Raw genomic sequence first — 20,322 nt, 5'->3', positions numbered from 1 at the left:
ATAGTACGAAAAATAGATGATGAGATAGACAAATGAAAAAGTTTAAGAATGGGTTTACAAATAGTTCGGGCACAAAACTTAAGAACACACCCAGGGAGTCCATCTGGCCCCGGAGAATAGGTTGGCGTTACAGTTTCTAAATCACTTAAGAGAGAACTTTCGGTGATTACAGGAGAAAAAATACAATTTGCCCTGTTTAAGTGATTAGGGTAGCTAGAATTAGACCAAGAAACAGAACTATAAGTAGATTGGAAGAATTCACCAAATAAATCTGCAATTTCGGGATCCGTCGATGCCTCAATAGAGTTTAATCGTACGGATGATGGCAATGCTGAAGACTTTCGCTTAGCATTGACAAAGTTATACAATTTCCTCGGATCCTTTGAAAATTCAAATTTACATTGGTTCAAATACATGGAATAGCAATGAGTGTTAAGTACATTAAAATTAGTACGAGCCACCACATATCTTGAAAAATCTGATGGTCTACCCGACTTTTTTTTACTTTTTATAGAAGTTTGTTTTTAGGTTTCTAAGTCTTTGCAACTTTGGTAAACCAAGGTGGCCTGTCTAACTCAAGAGGAAAACTATCAGGAACACATTCACAGAAAAAAAAGTTTAGGACACTATAAAATAGTTCCGTAGCACTTTCAATATCCAAGCAATTATATAAATTTGTCCAGTTATATTGCGAAATCAAGTTGTTGAGTTTACTAAAGTCACATTTACGAAAGCATCTACTTTTAGTTGGGGAAAGTAAAGGAGAGAGGGTATCAACGCAGGGAAGACAAATTGTAAGTTCTAATGTGGGATGATACTGGTCTTCAGGCACAACTAGTGGGTCAATTCTAGATACCGTGACTTCAGACGGGTCTGAAACAAACACAAGATCTAGTTGTCTATTTAATGAATTCCGTATAAAGCTTACTTGCTGTAACGATAATTCTAGAAGACCATCAGCCGGATAACTTTAAAACTAAGAGACTAGTGCGCGTAAAAATGGAAGGACTGACGGATGTACAGACGGACATGGCTAATTCAGCATGTCTACTGATGCTAATCAAGAATATATATACTTTTTGGGGTTGGAAACGTCTCCTACCCAAGGGTAGAATAAATTATTAAATGCAAATCGAAGTGGAAGTCTTTTTGTGTACTTTGCCGTTAAACAAAATCTCCTATTAACAAGGTAAAATGTCATGATGATCTCTCCACCAACATACAAAAGTGTACAACATATCATATTTTGTGGCAAAAAATAATTACTCTTTGACCCAAAAATCCTTTTTCTAAAATTTAGGCTTAATGCCTTCCAAACCTTAAAACTTATCCAGATTCGATAAATGTTTGGCTAAAAATTTTACCAGTTGTCTTAAATTGGTCAAGGAGATTTGAACACGGAAATTCTCCACGAGGGAGATGGAGATATCCAAGCAGCTAAGCGACTGTTCTTAAGATTGCCCTTTTTATTTGGCTATAACTTTTTAATGAATGGTTTGATTCTAACTAGTTTTGACTCCTACATGGGTATTGATATTCTACATTTTAGCGTTTAAATGGGCGTGTGGCACCCTGCTGAGATAAACTTGTGCTGCGCTAGAGCCTCCCTTTCAAGTCCCAAAATCCTATTTTTTATAGTTTCCAAAATCTCAGCGTTGATATGAACGCGTTGACAATTTCCATTGTGTCTCTTAAGTGCGAAACTTGTGGGACCGAGTTTAACTCCGAATGGAAACATTTGTAGATGATTTTGTTTGCACCAATGTCCTTATGTCGAATTTTGTCGGATTTATTGATAAGGAATCGAAAAGATGTCCAACTATTTTAAAACAGGCAGATATATTTAATTCGCCTTACGAAATTTTAATTGCAGAAAAAAGTTTTCTTGCTGTACAATTATAGCAAGTGGTTTGACTCCCCAAACAAATGTTAAAGTAGCAATAAGATAAATATTCTTTGCCACAAATAAATAAATATCTAACGATGTTTGAAAGTTTACACAGCAAAACTTTAACATATTAATTGAATATGTTCATTCTAAGCAAAAAGCACACATTTGAAATCAGTAATAAGTTAACTGACGTATTTTTTTATAGCTCCGAAGAAAATCAAGTTTATACCTATTATTTTAATAAACACAAACTTCGAACTGCATTTGTTTTGTTGTTTTTGTGCATCGAACCCGGCATCTGCACTTGTGTGTGCGAACCAAATTTCGATTTACCGCCGTCTTTCAACTACCACCGCACCTCTACATAATCACTTGCCCTACACGTACGCAGTATCCATGTCTGTTACTGTGGCTTCATCTACCAAGCGCCTTCCCAGCAACAACAACAGCTGACAACAAAGACGCTCAACTTGCGTCTCTAAGAGCAAACCCTAAAACTCCCTGGCCTGGTCCAAGACGCGGAGCAGGGTATTCTCGGAGGCCTTTTGACTCGTTTGGATGGAATTGTAGCTGATCTAAAGCTGGTAGGAGAGCGGGTCGCGAGCGTTGAGGCTGAGGTGGCCGTGATAAGATCCGACAGGGATAAAGTGAACGAGCGTATCAACAATCTGTAGCACAAGGTCTGCGAACTGAACACTTTGAAGGAGAGTGTGGGCGAGTTAGAAGCCAAACTTTCATCTCAGCAAATGGCAACTCAGGCCTGCGAATTACGCATGCACGGTATCCAAATTATAAAATGTTAAAAACTGAAGACACTCTACCACAAACTCCGCTTTTTTTCTGCTCTATATTAATGAGCAGCTTTTAAGAGAGCACTATATAATTATTAAATGGGCCATGAAGCTTAAAAAGCATACAATTTTGTCAGCCGTCTTCACTCGCAGAGTGTTATACCGCATCGAGCGCATGGATGAGCCTTCAGCGCTCTCTCGTGTATAAAATTGTATCTTTCTATTTATTTATATATTTATCTGTAGTGTTTATGTCTTTATTTTTAATTATTGTTAATTGTCAAAAGTTTGCAACTATCTCTCTGTTTCTTGAATTCCTCATTTTCACTAAGGCGCGCTTCCCAGTAGGTCCTCAACATGTTCGACCAGACTGAAATAGGTAGTACCATAGCTGTGAGTTTAATTAGAATTTTAGTTAAGTACAAAAGGGTATTAAGGTCGTCCATATTAATGCACAGAGTCTTATGAAGAAAATTTATGAATTCTGGTACTTGTTCGTTCAGTCTAATGTTGATGTTATTTGCGTGTCTTGCCCGATTTTAGTGATTTGTCTATTGCGTGTGTTGATTATGTTGTTTGTCGTGCAGATCGTTTTAGTCATGCTGGTGGTGTCACTATTTATGTGAACAAAAAATGAATTCTACCGTTAAATATAAGCACCCAATCGATAGCGAAATTGAAAATTTGTTTTTAGAACTTTCAAGTAAAGATCTTTCTTCGAAAGCACTGATTGGATCCATCTACAGACGTTATTATTACTGGCCACTTGAATAGCAATATCTTAAGGGAAAAACATCTGCTTGATAGTTTCAAATCTATTGGCTTGTTTTAAGTTAATTTACATACTCGACACTCGACACATTTTACCACTACCTGTGATACTCTTCTTGACCTTTTCTTTGTTAATGTCTTACCTTTCCATGTTAATGACTTACCTAATGTTCTGTCCCCTGGTGATGTCCATTTATACGCTGATGATGTGCAGTTCTATGTTAGTAAGCCTCTATGTCAAGTTAATGATTGTATTAGTATGTGTAACACCCTGCTTTTCAAAATGAATAACTGGGCAATTGAAAACGGACTATGTCTAAACCCAAAAAAAGCAAGTGTATAGTTATTTAAAAAAAAGATTTCGACACTACGTATAATCTTCGTCGCACTGACCACACTTTTTTTTTTTATTCTTGACCTTAGCCTTAGTCAGTGGATTGACTTTAAGACAATATTTCATTTTCAAAAGATTGTGTGCACCCGTGAACCGCCTTACTTGTTTCAGAAACTTCTTCTAGCTCAATCGCAAAGAACACAAAACTTTATTATCCCTAGATATAAAACCTTATGCTCGAAAAGGCAATTCTTTATTAATGCTATTTGCCTAGATATAAAACCTTATGCTCGAAAAGGCAATTCTTTATTAACGCTATTTGCCTATGGAACAATCTACCTCATGTTCTTAAAACCATCAGAAGCGCGTCTCAGTTTATCTCTGAAATCAAAGAACTTATGTAAGTGACGTATACGCAAATACCCTGGATACCAAAACCAACATACAACCTGTATATCCCGAGATACCCATTATTCCAATTGTCAATAACATAAGTCCAGAGCCTACTATCGCAGTTATTCAAATCAATCCGACATAAAAATTTAACCCCTCAGACACAAATCTTTCCCACGCCTTCGATCGACGGCACCAGTAGTATAAACACTTCTCACGCCTTTATCGACGACGGCAGACATAAACAATATTCAAACTCTTAAACAAAGGGTCCAGCCTGAGAACCCATTCGTCAGCATAAAAGCTTTGGCCAATCCGAATCGAAATCAAACACGTTATAAAAACAAAACATGAAGAACCAATATAGTTATCCTTACATTTACGATGCTGAAGTAGAAAAACAAATTGAAGAAATGATAAGTCAAGTTATATTATCAGAAAATCCAAATCTCCTTATTGCAGTCCAATTGTAATGGCACCCAAGAAAAGGGATGCATCGGGTATACCCAAATTTCGTATGGCTATTGATTACAGAGGACTGAATGAAATAACTACCAATGGTAAATTCTCTATCCCGAACATGGACGAAATATTAGACAAGTTAGGGAAATGTCAATACTTTACAACATTAGATCTTGCTAAAGGGTTCCATCAAGTTGAAATGGACCCGGACTCTATTCAAAAAACTGCATTCTCCACTAAGAAGGGTCACTATGAATATACTAGAATGCCCTTCGGCCTTAAAAATGCACCCGCCACATTTCAGCGTTGTATGAGTAATATATTACACGACATAATAGGTACCCATTGTCTAGTATATTTAGACGACATTGTTATATTTTCAACCTCTTTACAAGAGCATATTCAATCTTTAAAAAAAGTATTCGAACGTCTTCGCAGATCGAAGCTCAAACTACAATTAGATAAATGTGAGTTTATGAAACGAGAAACTGAATTTTTAGGTCACATAATTTCAACTGAAGGAATCAGAGCAAATCCAAATAAAATTCAAGCTATTCAAGATTTTAAAATTCCAAACTCTCCAAAACAAATAAAATCATTTTTAGACCTTTGTGGTTTTTATCGTAAATTTATAAAAGATTTCGCAAAAATTGCCAAACCAATGACTCTCTGCTTAAAGAAAGGAGCAAAAATAAATATAAACGATCCTAGTTACAATGAAGCGTTTGAAAAATTAAAAACTTTAATAAGTAACGATCCAATTCTCATATATCCAGATTTTGAAAAGAAGTTTGATCTAACTACAGATGCAAGCAATTATGCATTAGGTGCTGTACTATCCCAAGAAGGGAAACCCATTTGTTTTGCCAGTAGAACTTTAAATGAACATGAGTTAAATTATGCAGCTATTGAAAAAGAATTATTAGCTATCGTATGGGCGACTAAGTATTTCCACCCCTATCTCTTTGGAAAAAGTTTTAAAATATGTTCTTACCATAAACCACTTGTTTGGTTACACAATATAAAGGAACCTAATATGAAATTACAACGTTGGAAAATAAAGCTTAGAGAGTTTGATTATGAAATAAAGTACATTAAAGGAAAAGAGAATCATGTAGCAGATGCTCTATCCAGGATTACAAAAAAGGAATCAAAAGATAACAAAATTGAAGAAGTATTTCAAAATGAAGACGATGTAGATACTAATGCAGCAACAGTGCATAGTGCACAAGAAGATAATGGCTATTGCATACAAATTACTGAACGACCAGTTAACGTTTTTAATCACCAACTTATATTTGAAAAGGGAAATCAAGACACTAACAAACTTACTCACTACTTTAACAAAACTATTAATAAAATTATTTACAGTGACTTGACTGAGACTTTGGCGAAAGACATAATTATACAATTTATATGTGGACACAATTTTGTTATGTACATTAATAATGACGAAGATTTTGCAATTTTTCAACGATCCTATATGAAATTAATAGTACTTCTCAACTTGCCTACATATGCAGACTTTCATGAAAAAATATTAAAATACATGAGAAAACAATACACCAAGAAATTAAAAAGACCTATGACACTTTTGAAATGAAATACTACTTCCCAGACGCACAAAAACTTATTCAAAACATTATTAATAAATGTGAAATTTGTAATTTATGCAAAGCAGAGCACAGAAAAGTTGCTCTTCCGTTTGAAAAAACTCCAGAAACCAAAAATATTCGCGATAAATATGTTATAGACTATTACTTTATTGACCAACGTAACATGCATCGACATTCATTCAAAATTCATTTCTATTATTGAAACAAAAACCACAGATTGGATTGAAAGTAAAAAAGCTCGTCTTAAAATCTTTAATATGACAGGAAAATTGAAAACCATTAAAATGGATCAAGATCCTGGCCTAGTATCTAAATCATTACAAAATTGGTTACAAAAGGAAAATATTAATATTGAAATTACAACTAGCAAGAATGGTATAGCCGATATAGAAAGGGTACATAAAACAATCAATGAAAAACTTAAAATTATTAACACACTTACGGACGCTGAAGTTAATGAACATAGAAAAGGCAACATACGTTTATAATCACGAAATAACCCATGATACCACAGGTAAAACTCCTGCTGAAATATTTCTTTACGGAATAAAACCAAGCAAAACAAGGAAGAACGCTATAGTCGAGTACCTCGACTATCAGATATCCGTTACTCAGATAACATACTTTAAAATAAGTTAGCCGCGAACTTTGTTCTCTCTCCCTTGCTCTCATTTCTCGGCTCTGCTTTTGTTTCAGCCAGCGCCAAGAATGAGAAAGCAACACATAAAATAGACAAAAAACATTTATATTTATGTATGCTTGCTAAACATACACAATTTTAAGGCACATTCTGTATTTCAAAATATTTGGTTGAATAGCTTTGTTTGAAAGAATTATATTTGCCGCGGATATTAGATTGCAATTTTTTACGTCCACACACATGCATAAATACATATGTATGTATGGATGTATGTCGTTTTCTGGCTCTAGTGTCAAGTCTTGTCCTAACTACTTTGGTCTGAGAGCATTGGACTGAAAACGGAAAAGTTTTTTTGGGACAATCTATAGGTATTTATTAAGCTAATTCATATTCTTTGAAAGAGATAAATAAAGATGTACAGATCTTTAAAGGTTTTTGCCCGTCAATGGGACAAATGGATAAAGGGTTCATTATTCAATAGAATAAGTTAGCCGCGCACTTTGCTCTCTCTGAGCGCCGGCAGGGCTTTTTTCTTTGCCGCTAAGTTCGGCCGGCAACTATTTACATACACACACATACACGCGTAAAAACATTTCGCATTGTCTGGCTCTGACGTCATAGCTTTTTTCTTTGGAGGTTTGTGGGCGTTAGAGTGGGCGTAGCAGTCTACTGAAACAAACTTGCGCTGCGTAAGAAGCTCAGGAATCTGTACGCCAAATCTCAATAGCCTAGCTCTCATAGTTTCCGAGATCTCAGCGTTCATCCGGACAGACGGACAGACGGACATGGCTAGATCGACTCGGCTAGTGATCCTGATCAAGAATATATATACTTTATGGGGTCGGAAACGCTTCCTTCTGCCTGTTACATACTTTCCGACGAATCTAGTATACCCTTTTACTCTACGAGTAACGGGTATAAATATGCAAAAACAAAAGGAACATAAGATAGATAACATTAATAAAGACCGCGAGGAACATGAAGTAGATCTGAAATACACTAAAGTTGAAAAAGAAATGAAACGTAAAGCTAAATTAGTAAACCCATTCAAAAAGACAGGAGCGTTAGAACAAAAAGACGAAAAGCACTGGCAAGAAACTAATAGGGGTCATAAAGTAGTAAAACACATAAGTAAATTTAAAAAAGCTAAAATGCAAATTCTCTCTCCGTATTCCAGGGAAATTGACAGTATTGATTCTGATAATGAAATTGATCATGATAGTGTCAACAAATTAGCATTACACCCATTACTTCGAACAACGGTTATTTACTTCTGAACACAGGGACTATAAAAATACTTCTAAAATATGAACATCATATGATTAAAATAAATCAAACTAAAATATTTGAAACATATCGGGAATTTATAAAATACGAAAACCAATTTAAAAACTTAGCAGACATTGCCTTAATATTAAAACAATGAAAACATGAAATTAAGGGAATTACTTTATCATCGAGACAAAAACGGGGATTAATAAACTTTTTAGGGACAGCTCACAAATACCTATTTGGAACATTAACTGAAGATGATAAAAAAGAGTTGGAGGATAAACTACAAAACTTACAAGAAATGGTAATTGAAAACAAAGAATGTAATGAAAAATTTCAAATAATAAATGAACAATCAAAAGATATAAACAAACTCGTAAAAGATAAACAAGAAGAAAAAGCAAATACCCTGGATACCAAACCCAACATACAACCTGTATATCCCGAGATACCCATTATTCCAATTGTCCATAACATAAGTCCAGAGCCTTCTATCGCAGTTATTCAAATCAATCCGACATAAACATTTAACCCCTCAAGCACAAATCTTTCCCACGCCTTCGATCGACGGCACCAGTAGTATAAAAACTTCTCACGCCTTTATCGACGACGGCAGACATAAACAATATTCAAACTCTTAAACAAAGGGTCCAGTCTGAGAACCCATTCGTCAGCATAAAAGCTTTGGCCAATCCGAATTAATTAAACAAAAGATGCAGCCTAGAAACCGTTTCATCGAGCCACAGATTTGACCAATCAAAATTTTTAATCAAAGTCCATTTTCGCTGTTCGCGTCGCTGTACCGTTAAGAACCATAGTTAGAACCAACAGCGCAAGTTCAGCAGGGTGTCACGCCCACTCTAACGCTAGAACCCGCCTAGCGCCTCATTTTTTATACCCGTTACTTGTAGAGTATAGTATACTAGATTCGTCGGAAAGTATGTAACAGGCAGAAGGAAGCGTTTCCGACCCCATAAAGTATATATATTCTTGATCAGGATCACATGTCCGTCTGTCTGTCCGGATGAACGCTGAGATCTCGGAAACTATGGGAGCTAGGCTATTGAGATTTGGCGTGCAGATTCCTGAGCTTCTTACGCAGCGCAAGTTTGTTTCAGTAGAGTGCCACGCCCACTCTAACGCCCACAAATCGCCTAAAACTGTGGCTCCTACAGTTTTGATGCTAGAATAAAAATTTTAACTGAAATGTAATGTTCTCATCAATACCTATCGATTGACCCAAAAAAAATGTTTGCCACGCCCACCCTAACGCCCATAAACCGCCCACAAACTTCAAAAAATCGTAAATATGAACGTGGATATCTCGGAAACTACCAAAGAGAGAATTGGGATTTCAGATTTAGATTCCGTAGCCGTATACGCAGCGCAAGTTTATTACGCGAATATGCCACGCCCACTCTAACGCCCATAAGCCGCGAAAACCTGTGACGCCCACAATTTTTATGCTAGATAAAAAATTTTAACTGAAATGTAATGGTCTCGTCAATACCTATCGATTAGTCCAAAAAATTTTCCACGCCCACTCTAACGCCCATAACGCTTAAATCTGTATACCGCCGGTAGGTGGCGCATTTTAATCTCGCTTTGCTACTTGCATATCTCTATTTAGCTGAGTAACGGGTATCTGATAGTCGAGGTACTCGACTATAGCGTTCTTCCTTGTTTTTTTTTTAATATTTTGTAAAAATTTAAATGAAATTTTTTTTTCTTATTATCGTTAAAAGTGATTCACCTGCTTTAGAATCTCCAAAAAATCGATTTTTTTTTGTATAAATATGTACTTAAACTAACCAAGAATGTTTCCCCAATTTTTCCCAAACAAATTTCAAGTACTTTAAAAGTTACGAAAGAGTTAGTAAGCAAGCGTCGAGCAAGTAGACGAGCAGCCGGAAAACTTTGTCGTGCGATTTCTCAATTTTTCGTTTTTATGATGTTACCTAATTGGCGAGAAAGATTGGGAAAAAAGTATACGTTCTATCGGAACGAGATAACATTTATTGTAGTCGTGATAAAATTATCTTTTAGTTGAACCTAAAACAACTTAAGAAAGTTATGATTAACCCACTTTTTACACAACATAAAGTACATTTTTTTTTTCGGAAAAATAGCAATTTTTTTAATTAAAAAAAAAACTTGAATTTCTTATTTTTGTTTAATTTTTTAGGTTTAACTTGAAGTAAATTTAAAAAAAAAATTTTTTTGATTTTCTTGCTTTATGTTCAATTTATTAGGTTTAACTAGAAGCTACACTATTGAAAATATAAAATTTTTTGGTTTTTTTTGTCTCAGATGGAAATTGCGACCTGCATCTTTCCCGCCCCAGGACATATGCAAATAAAGTTTCTCACTAGTGAATCGATTAAACAAATTTATTTTTATTTTTAACAATCACTCATTCACTATTACAATTTTTCAATAGGTCGAACTTATTTAATTCACTGCTCTTTTTCTCGCATTGTTGTACTGCTCGATTCGGATCTCAAAAACGGACTGCCTGCTCTCTAGTTCAATGATCCATAATCAAACCTCGGCTTAAGAGAATTTATCCCCAAAAATGGATAAAGAGAATGACTCAAGAGAGACAGAAATAGCTGACCACGGATTTCTCTCGGGTCTGTCAGAGTTATTTGAAAATTAGCTCTCGGCTCAAAGTTGTTTATAAACTGGGTAAAAGCCCCTAAATAATGTGTCATAAAACTCCCCTCATTCTAAATTGAATCGTCCCGATTCATTGGAACTGATGGGTATATTGAATTTAATTGATTGGTTAATTCGACAATGATATTTTCTTCTAGGGTATTTTCATTGTCGGGGATATTATTTATCTCAATATCGTAAATATTGCTTTCTGGTTCGATTTATATACGAATAAATAAATATTGGGTGGGCAAGAAAGTCATGTCGTTTTTTTTAGTAATCGTTTTTAATCTAATTTATTTACGACTAATCGAGCACCAGGGTCACACTTTTTAGTATCGTTTTAAAGCTTATTGTCTTAGGTACTATCGACGAAAATTTGGTAATTATTCGATAACATTTGTGGAAGCTATAGCAAATTAAACATGGAGGACCAAAGTGAGCATTTTCGGCATATTTTGCTTTTTTACTTCCGAAAAGGAAAAAAAGCGGTCGAAGCTCGCGAAAAATTGTGCGAAGTGTATGGTAAAGATGCCATGAGTGATCGCCAATGTCAGCGCTGGTTTGCCAAATTCAGGCTTGGAGATTTTGGAGTTAAAGACGCCCCACGTTCTGGTCGACCATCGGCCGTTTTTGACGAACAAATTCAGGCTTTGCTGGATGAAAACCGGCGCTATTCAACGCGGGAGATGTCAGAGAAGCTCAGTGTGTCGCATACAACGGTTGAAAACCATTTGAAGAAACTTGGCTACGTAAGCAAGCTCGATGTTTGGGTTCCGCATAACTTAAAGGAAATTCACCTAACTAAGCGTATCAACATCTGCTATTCTCTGCTGCAACGGATTAAAAACGATCCTTTTTTGAAGCGGATCATTACTGGCGACGAAAAGTGGGTTGTTTACAATAATGTCCAACGAAAAAGATCATGGAGCAAGAAAGATGAGCCAGCCCAAGCCACATCAAAGGCCGATATCCATCAGAGGAAAGTTATGCTGTCTGTTTGGTGGAATTGGAAGGGTGTAGTGCACTTTGAGCTGCTGGGACGGAATGAAACCATCAATTCAGATGTGTACTGTCGCCAGCTATCCAATTTGGCGGAAAAAATTAAAGAAAAGGAGCCGGCACTAGCTAATCGCAAGGGTATAGTCTTTCACCATGACAACGCTAGGCCCCACACATCTTTGGTCACTCGGCAAAAATTAACGGAGCTGAATTGGGAAGTGCTACCACATCCACCTTATAGTCCGGACTTAGCACCTTCAGATTACCATTTGTTTCGCTCTCTTCAAAACTCTTTGAATGGTAAAAACTTTGATTCAGATGAGGCTGTCGAAAACCACTTGTCTCGATTCTTTGCTGGAAAAGACCAAAAGTTCTTCGAGCGCGGAATTATGCAGCTGCCCGAGAGATGGTCATTAGTGGTCGAACAAAACGGCCAATACATAATTGATTAATTATAAGTCCTGATATAAATAAATCATCTTTGAAAATATTGAAAAAAAACGACATGACTTTCTTGCCAACCCAATAAATAAAAATTTTCTGAATTTTATTATAATCATTATAATTAAATATATAAATGTGAATATGATTAATATTAACATAACTGGTATTTCAGTTTGTTTAATTTGAACAAATGGATTTAGTATGTTAATATTATCAAATGAGAGTTCCGAATCATTAGATATAATATATTTGGATATTAAGAAATCTGTATATTTCCGAGCTGTGATGTATTCCAATATCTTATTGTCTACATTGGTGTATGAAATATTATTAATTATAGAGGTGCCATTAAAAGTAATTAAATATGACCCATTTAAATGAGTGTCATTAACTGTATTTTCTCCATTTACAAAAATGGCTCCATCTTGAATTACATCAACATTTTTATTTTTTTTCTCTGATTTTGTTACAAAAAGATTTTTCTCCATTTAGTAATCTGGTGAAACAAGATCCTTCTGGGCTAAGTGTGCAATAATTATTAAATATTTCTGTCTTAAAATTTGACATTTCATAGTACTTATTTCTACATTTTGCGACGTGATTATCAATTAATAATTTTCCATCATCATTTGAAATCGATCTTGAATTGTAAACGGTCGGTAATAATAGGGTATTTTATGTAAATTATAATAAGATCTTGATGCAAAGCGATTTTAAGTTCAGATATATCTAAAAGGTCTGTTATAATTACAGGTCTATCTTCGTGCTTATAAATTTCTTGTATATCGTCATTGTTTAGAATTTTAGTATTAGATCCATTAATTTTGGCGAGTGTTATTGTGTCCATTAAATTCATAGGATCGTAAGTAAGCAAGCGCAGACGATATTTTCTAAGCCGAATTTCTTGATCTTTAAAGGCTGTTTTGAATTCTTCATATAAAGATTTTATCTCTTTATATATTTTAGAGTTAATATCGAATTGTTCGTTATTATTTTGTATTAAATCATCGATTTAATTTTGGACAGTTATGAAATCATCATGATCTGGTGTTCCCGCTATCCATTTCCAAATAGTGCCTACTTCATTACTGCCTCTTTTCGATCTACTGGGTATAATTTGGGAGATAAGTATTTGGATAATTTTTAAATCGTGGGATATTTCCCAAAGAAAATTGTTGCTGTCGTGACTCTTTAGAAATTCTGTTTCAAGACTAATTATATCTCTGTAAAGACTTATATTAGTTATATGAAATAAATCTGCGTATGATTCATAAATAAGAACATCTTTGGTATCCTTGTAAAGAAGGAAATCATGGTTCGAGTAATCCATAATTTCGGATTTGGTTGTAGCTACCAGCAATAATAAGTACATTATTGAAATCATTATCTGTAATTTGAAACAAATTATTTAATATTATCTTTATGAATCGTACGGTTTCTGTTATTTATAATAACTTTATTAGGGAGCTTTTCCTTAACTACTTGTTTTTTGTATCTAGAATTAAGCTTGCTTCTTTCCCCATGTTTCTTTTCGTAAATTACCTCTCCTACGTGATAATTCTTATTTTGTCTATCTTTATTGTGGAAATGCAACATTTTCTCTTGAGCTTGTTGCAATAATTTAGAAATATCTTTGTGTTTGATTTTATTAAGTAGTATGTCAAAAGGTCGGTGGTTGGTTATTGAATGAATTGTTAAATTATATTTTTGTGCTGCTTTAACTATAATTTCCGAATAATCAATTAGATTAAGCTCATCTTTAATGCAGCGAGCAATTTCTGTTAAAGTATAGTGTGCCTTTTCTATTTGTCCGTTGGACGTACTATGTCGAGGATCTGCAAGGAATATAGATATCCCATGTCTTTGAGCAAAAGATTTGAATTGGGATGAAGATAAACTTGGGTCGTTATCTATCATCAAAGATTTGGCTAATGGAAATTGTTGTAAAATTTCTGAAACTTTATTTTCTATATTTAGTTTATTTAGGATTTCTTTTACGACCAAATATTTCGAATAGGAACCTATACAAGTAATGAATATAAGATTTTGGGCGTAATATATGTCAAGACGCAAATTTTCACCTTCTCTTTCTGGAATAGGCGCGTGACCGATAGGAATCTGTACTGGGTGTCTGTTGTATTTGTTTTGATTGCAGATTGTGCACTTCTTTATAAACTCCTTAAGCTTTTTGTATAAATTAGGCCAATAATATAGTCTAGTTATTTGTTTATAATTTTTATCAAGCCCTCTATGAGCTCTACAATGAGTTTCTGTGAAACTGTCTTCAGCGTCTTCGACATCCTGGACAAATGTCTAAATGTATAAAAATGTATTTATAAAATTGTCTTTAAGTGGTTTTAGAGTTCTATAAAAATCTTCTAGAGTACAGTGAACTCCTATTGTTATATTGGGTGGAATATATTCTCTTAATATTGATATTAAATTTTCTGGAGTGTCATACTCTATTATATGTCTAGTATTTCCGAATACATTAAGGGGGGCACTCTATGAAATGGGTTCAAAAATTCGATTTTTTTTTTATTGCTTTAATCGATAGATATATTATCTGAGAACATAATTGCAAAGTTTCAAAGTCGAATTCCTATTACTTTCGGAGATATAATTTCTAGAATTTGCTCGTGCATAGTCATGCCAGGTGTTCCTTGAACTATCTTTTTTTCTGAACCTAAACTTTGAAGCGCGTTTTCTCAAAACCACGTTTTTAGAGTCCGTCTTCACGATAAAAAAAAAAACCATTGAACCGATTTTCAAAAATGAACACTCATTTTGTAGGATATTGAACAGAGAAGTGCATGAACCACATAAATGCATGAAAAAAAATTTTTTTTCAATGTTTTTTCAATAAAAACAACAGAGTAAAAATTCACTTTTTTGTTTTTATATGGTTTTGTTGCTAATTTTAAAAAATTTCAATAGTTTTTGAGGTTCATGCACTTGAGACAAGCCTGCTGATTAATTTGATATATAATTTGTATGTTTCAGACTTCAACTTGAGACGATATCGTGAGGACGGGGAGACAACTTTTTTAAAACCAGGCGTGGGCGATGTTCAATATGTCCGCCATTTTTAATTTTTTTTTACAAACAAAACCTTGTTTTCTTAACTTCAGACTTATGTCTAAAGATATTGTAAACGGGAATATCCTGTGTTTTTTGGTTGATTTACAATAAAAAGAAGAAAACTGACAATCTTTTCTGCTGTTTCATAGAGTGCCCCCCTTAATGGACTCATGTATTGCATTACCTCCCCGTTGCTATTAGCAATTGTTGCTTAAACTGAATTAAGGGTTTCGGGTTTCTTGCATAACATTCTCAGAACTACTCTCTGCTGAATGCTGAGTATTTTGATCTGAGACCGATTCATTACTTTCCGTTAAGTTATTAATTTGGATCCTTGATAAAGCGTCCGCAACAACATTTGTTGCTCCTGGCTCATAAATAATTTTGGGTGAATAGCTTTCAATAAAGGAGAAATGGAAAATGAAAGAGGTTGGTGATCGGTATAGATCTCGATGTTGTTAACCCCATATAAGTAATTTCGAAGGTTTTTAAAAGCCCATACTATGGCTAAAAGTTCCTTTTTATTTGTCGCTTATAATTGTTCAGTTTTGGTTAGAGTTTTTGAAATAAATGTAATTGGTTTTCCTTCCTGAGAAAGAACCGCACCAATTGCTAAGTCAGACGCGTCAGTTGTTAGGGTAAATTTTTTATTATAGTCCGGTTGTACTAGTTCTTCTTGTGCTAAGCTCTCGAATATTTTTAGGGATCGGATTTTTTACAATTGTAGAAATTTTTTCGGGATCGGTTTTGATCACATTGTGAGAAACAACGTAACCGAGAAAGTTTGTTTCTAATTTAAAGAACTTTGATTTTTCAATCGAAATTTTCAGATTTGCGTTCAGCAAAATTTTAATAATGACAATTAAGTCTTTGTAATGTTGCTCAATTGTTTTTGAAAATATGATTATGTCATCCATATAAACATGACATGTTTTACCCACTTGTTCTCTCAAAATATCGTCCATCGCTCGTTGGAATATTCTAGGAGCGTTTGTCAAACCGAAAGGCATTCTTAGGAATTCGTATTTCCCATTATTTATTGAAAATGAGGTTTTTATGAATGTCAGGTTCGTTCATGAGAATCTGATGAAATCCAGATTCCAAGACAATTGTTGAAAAGTATTTGGCTTTTCCGAGATTAGATAAAATCACTGAAGGGTCCTGCATTGGATACCTATCAGGTATAGTATTTTCATTAAGTTTTTTATAATCAATTACGAGTCTTAGTTTTGGAGTTCCATCTTCATTGAAACCCTTTTTTGGTACCACTAGTACAGGGGAATTATAAGGACATCTACTTGGCTTTATAATTTCTTTTTTTAGCATTCGACTTATTGCAGAATTTACAAAATCTTAAGCTGATAGAGCATAAGGGTATTGTTTGCTGTAAATGGCCCTATCATTTACGGTGTTTATTTCACCGCGTATATCTGTCCTAAAAGGAATCTGCATATTTATTTTTGAATGCTCTTCATTTATAATATTTAATATTTCATTCTCCAGATCTTTTCTTTGATCTGCAGATGATATTTTTATGTTGTTTATTTTTTGATTGTCGGATAGTTCAACGACGGCGTGTTCAGAATTTTTCAATTCCAAACTTTTATTTTTGTCGGATATTTCAACGATGGCGTGTTCGGAATTTTTTAATTCCAAACTTTTATTTTTGGCTTATTTTTCAACGACGGCATGTTAAAAATTTTTCAATTCCAAACTTTTATTTTTGTCGGATATTTCAACGACGGCGTGTTCGGAATTTTTTAATTCCAAACTTTTATTTTTGTCGGATTTTTCAACGACGGCATGTTCAGGATTTGTATATCCCAAACTAAATTCGCTTTGATTACCCATTTCAGATTCGGATTTGATTTGAGCCTTTTCATCAAAGAATTTTTTTAATATAAACTCTTTTAATGGAAGAATGGTGTTTTCTTCTGTTAAAGAATGTTGGTTTAAATTGTTTCCGTTGTCATAATTTAATTTTTCTTCTATTCCGTTGTATTTAATAACTCCCTTAGCTGTGTCAATCACAGCTCCTATTTTTTTCAATAGGTTATAGCCGATCAGTAGATCTGAGTCTAGCCCTTCTATTTCATAAAAAGTATATCGCGTATCAAAAATAGTTATCATATGATAATATTTAATTATTGAATATCCATTCACTGTGGATACTGTTTTGTATATTGGAAGCTCATTCTTTTTTTTATAAACTCCTGCTCTAATATAACACGAGGTTGCCCCAGTGTCAATTAATATTTTTAATTTTTTATTTATTTTCGGGTCATTTCTAAATAAGTAGGTTAAGCCTACTCCTGACTTTTGTCAAAAAAATGGTTCTCCTCAATATTGTTTAGTCTCATTGTCTTGTTAGCCGGTTGGTTAACAGTTCCAGTTGGTACCCTTTTATTTTGGGCTTGTCCTTGCTGAGTGTTCTGGGTCTCAAATTTTTTTGTTTGATCCCACTTGTTCTGGCTATAATTATTATTTTGAAATTTATTATAGTTTTGATTATAGCCGTTGTTAGCTTTATTCTGAACCTAGATAGACTCGTCTACCTCCATTGGCTCTGGCTTATTTTGTGGCTGCCTATAGGTGTTCCACTGATTTTGTTGGTTATTGTTAAATCTACCCTGGTTCCAGGAATTATTTTTGTTCTGATTATAATAACCATAAGTATTTTTGTTCTGGTTGTTGTCATGATTAAACCTTAAATTATTATTGTTTCGCTGGTTGTTGTAATTGTTGTTTTGTTGTCTTTGCTTGTGGTTGAAATGTGTTTGACCATTTCCACCAGAGTTTGGTTCACTATTTTTTCTTTGAGTGGTTGAGAAACTATTTGCGAAATGCGCCCTCATGTTGTTGCTTTCCAATTCCTGAACTATGACCATTGCATTCGGTAGGTCAGGTGGATTCATTGAGAAAATTGTATCTGAAATTTGGCCGTTGAGGCCGGTAATGAAAACTCTAAGAGCAGTCTTCCTATGTTTTTCATTAATTTCTGCTGTTATCGGTTTGTTTCTACCGTAGGTCATAATTGTTTTATTAATAAGTAGAGTTAATTTTCTATTAACTGTACCATAATAATCCATAATGGAAAATTTTCCCTGACTCAAAACACTTAATTCCTGTTCAATAATATGAATTGGACGTTTGTCGCTAAAGACAAAGTGAAGTCAGGCCATTATGGCATCAAAATTTAATACCGTACCATTGTGGGTTAAGGCATCGTTTGCCGTTCCTGTTATTTTGTTTCTTAATATTGATAAGGCGGAATAAAATCTTTCACTCCCTCTGGCATATTGGCCCATGGCTATTTCAGCTGATTCTCTCCAGCTTACATATTTATCTTCTTCTCCTTTATATTCCCTAACAGATTTGATGATCTCATAAGATGTGTCGAACTTGATATTTGGATCTATAATCTCTATCTGATAATCCTCAACCGATTTAATTTTATGAGAAAGCTGCGATCTTAAGTTAACGATCTCTTCCTTTAATGGATTCAATTCAAAGTTTACAATTTGTTTAATTAAATCTCCTACATTTAACATTGTATTGTTTGTAATCGCCTGATGATGTTCTTGAGGCGGATTTATGTGTAGTTTTTTATTTGCTCCAGTCTGGCTTGTTGAAGGTTCTGACATTTTGAGAATATTTTCGAAATCAGAAATTAATTCTTCCACTTTGTATAATTATATTTCTTTTTTATAATAATAATAAAAAAAAGATAGTATCGCTCACGAATCGTCCCCCTTATTTTTCTTCTTGTTGTTCTTGGAGTCGTCCTTTTCTTGGATGATGATCCTGCTTGGGGTCGTTCTTCCTTTTTTGTATCTTGGGGTCTTCCTTCTTTCTTCGGTTTTTAATTTGGTGTCTTCCTTCATTTTTCAGTGCTTATTCTTGGCGAGGGATTGCCCTTCAGCCTTTTTTCTTTAAATGTTTTTTTGTTGATGATTTCGAAGACTTTTTTTTGTTAAATTTTGTTTTTTAACATTTTTTTAATTAAATTGTTTTCCACAATGGTTATTTGTTTTGTTTAATTTTGTTGTCACTTTTTAATTATTTTATATTTTCCGAGCAGTGAATTTATGTTACGGTCACTATTTTGTAATTTGACATTTAAGGGGATTATTCCATTAATTATTTTCCACCTAAGTTTGTATAGAGTTTAAGGGGATTATTGCATTTATTAATTTCCAACTTATTTTTATCAACACAGGCTTTATATATTCGTCGGTTGTATCGGGTTGTTGGCCGCGCAAAATTCCCTTTAAACCTTTTTTTTTTGGCTTTTAAATAGCTTTGTTTTAGAATTTTTTAATCACACGGCCCCACGTTGGGCGCCAACTAAGCTTCTCACTAGTGAATTGATTAAAAAAATTTATTTTTATTTTTAACAATCACTTATTCATTATTACAATTTTTCAATAGGTCGAACTTACTTAATTCACTGCTCTTTTTCTCGAATTGTTGTACTGCTCGATTCGGATCTCAAAAACGGACTGCCTGCTCTCTAGTTCAATGATCAATAATCAAACCTCGGCTTAAGAGATTTTATCCCCAAAAATTGATAAAGAGAATGACTCAAGAGAGTCGGAAAATAGGATGATGCAATTTGCCAATTAAATTCGAAGTCCAATCTTGGCCGGAAATTGGTGTTTACATTAGCGGAGTTTAGGGACCGCCTTGGGGATCTTTTTGTTTACGTTAGCGGACTCGGGACTCGCTTTGGGGATCTTTTGTTTACGTTAGCGGACTCAGGGCTCGCTTGGGACTCCGATTGCTTACAATATCGGTTTGGATGTTTACAGCATCCGTTTGATTCGGACTGCGTGAAATTGATCTGGGTGGGAATGATTTGGAGGCCTGCTTGGCAGAAATAGCTGACCACGGATTTATCTCGGGTCTGTCAGAGTTATTTGGAAATTAGCTCTCGGCTCAAAGTTGTTTATAAATTGGGTAAGAGC

The 20,322-nt window shown here is 34.4% G+C and overlaps 1 protein-coding gene across 3 annotated transcripts in view; it reads left to right on the top strand.

Annotated features, from left to right (window-relative positions):
* The window catches only part of alpha-Cat (catenin alpha), a 154,300-nt gene that overhangs the window by 11,494 nt on the left and 122,484 nt on the right, over window positions 1–20,322 (top strand). The window lies entirely within an intron of this gene.

Source organism: Drosophila suzukii, chromosome 3 (assembly GCF_043229965.1).
Source record: "Drosophila suzukii chromosome 3, CBGP_Dsuzu_IsoJpt1.0, whole genome shotgun sequence".
Classification (NCBI taxonomy): Eukaryota; Metazoa; Arthropoda; class Insecta; order Diptera; family Drosophilidae; genus Drosophila; species Drosophila suzukii.
The sequence above is the reverse complement of the archived record's forward strand: the minus strand, read 5'-3'. Positions and strand labels throughout refer to the sequence as shown.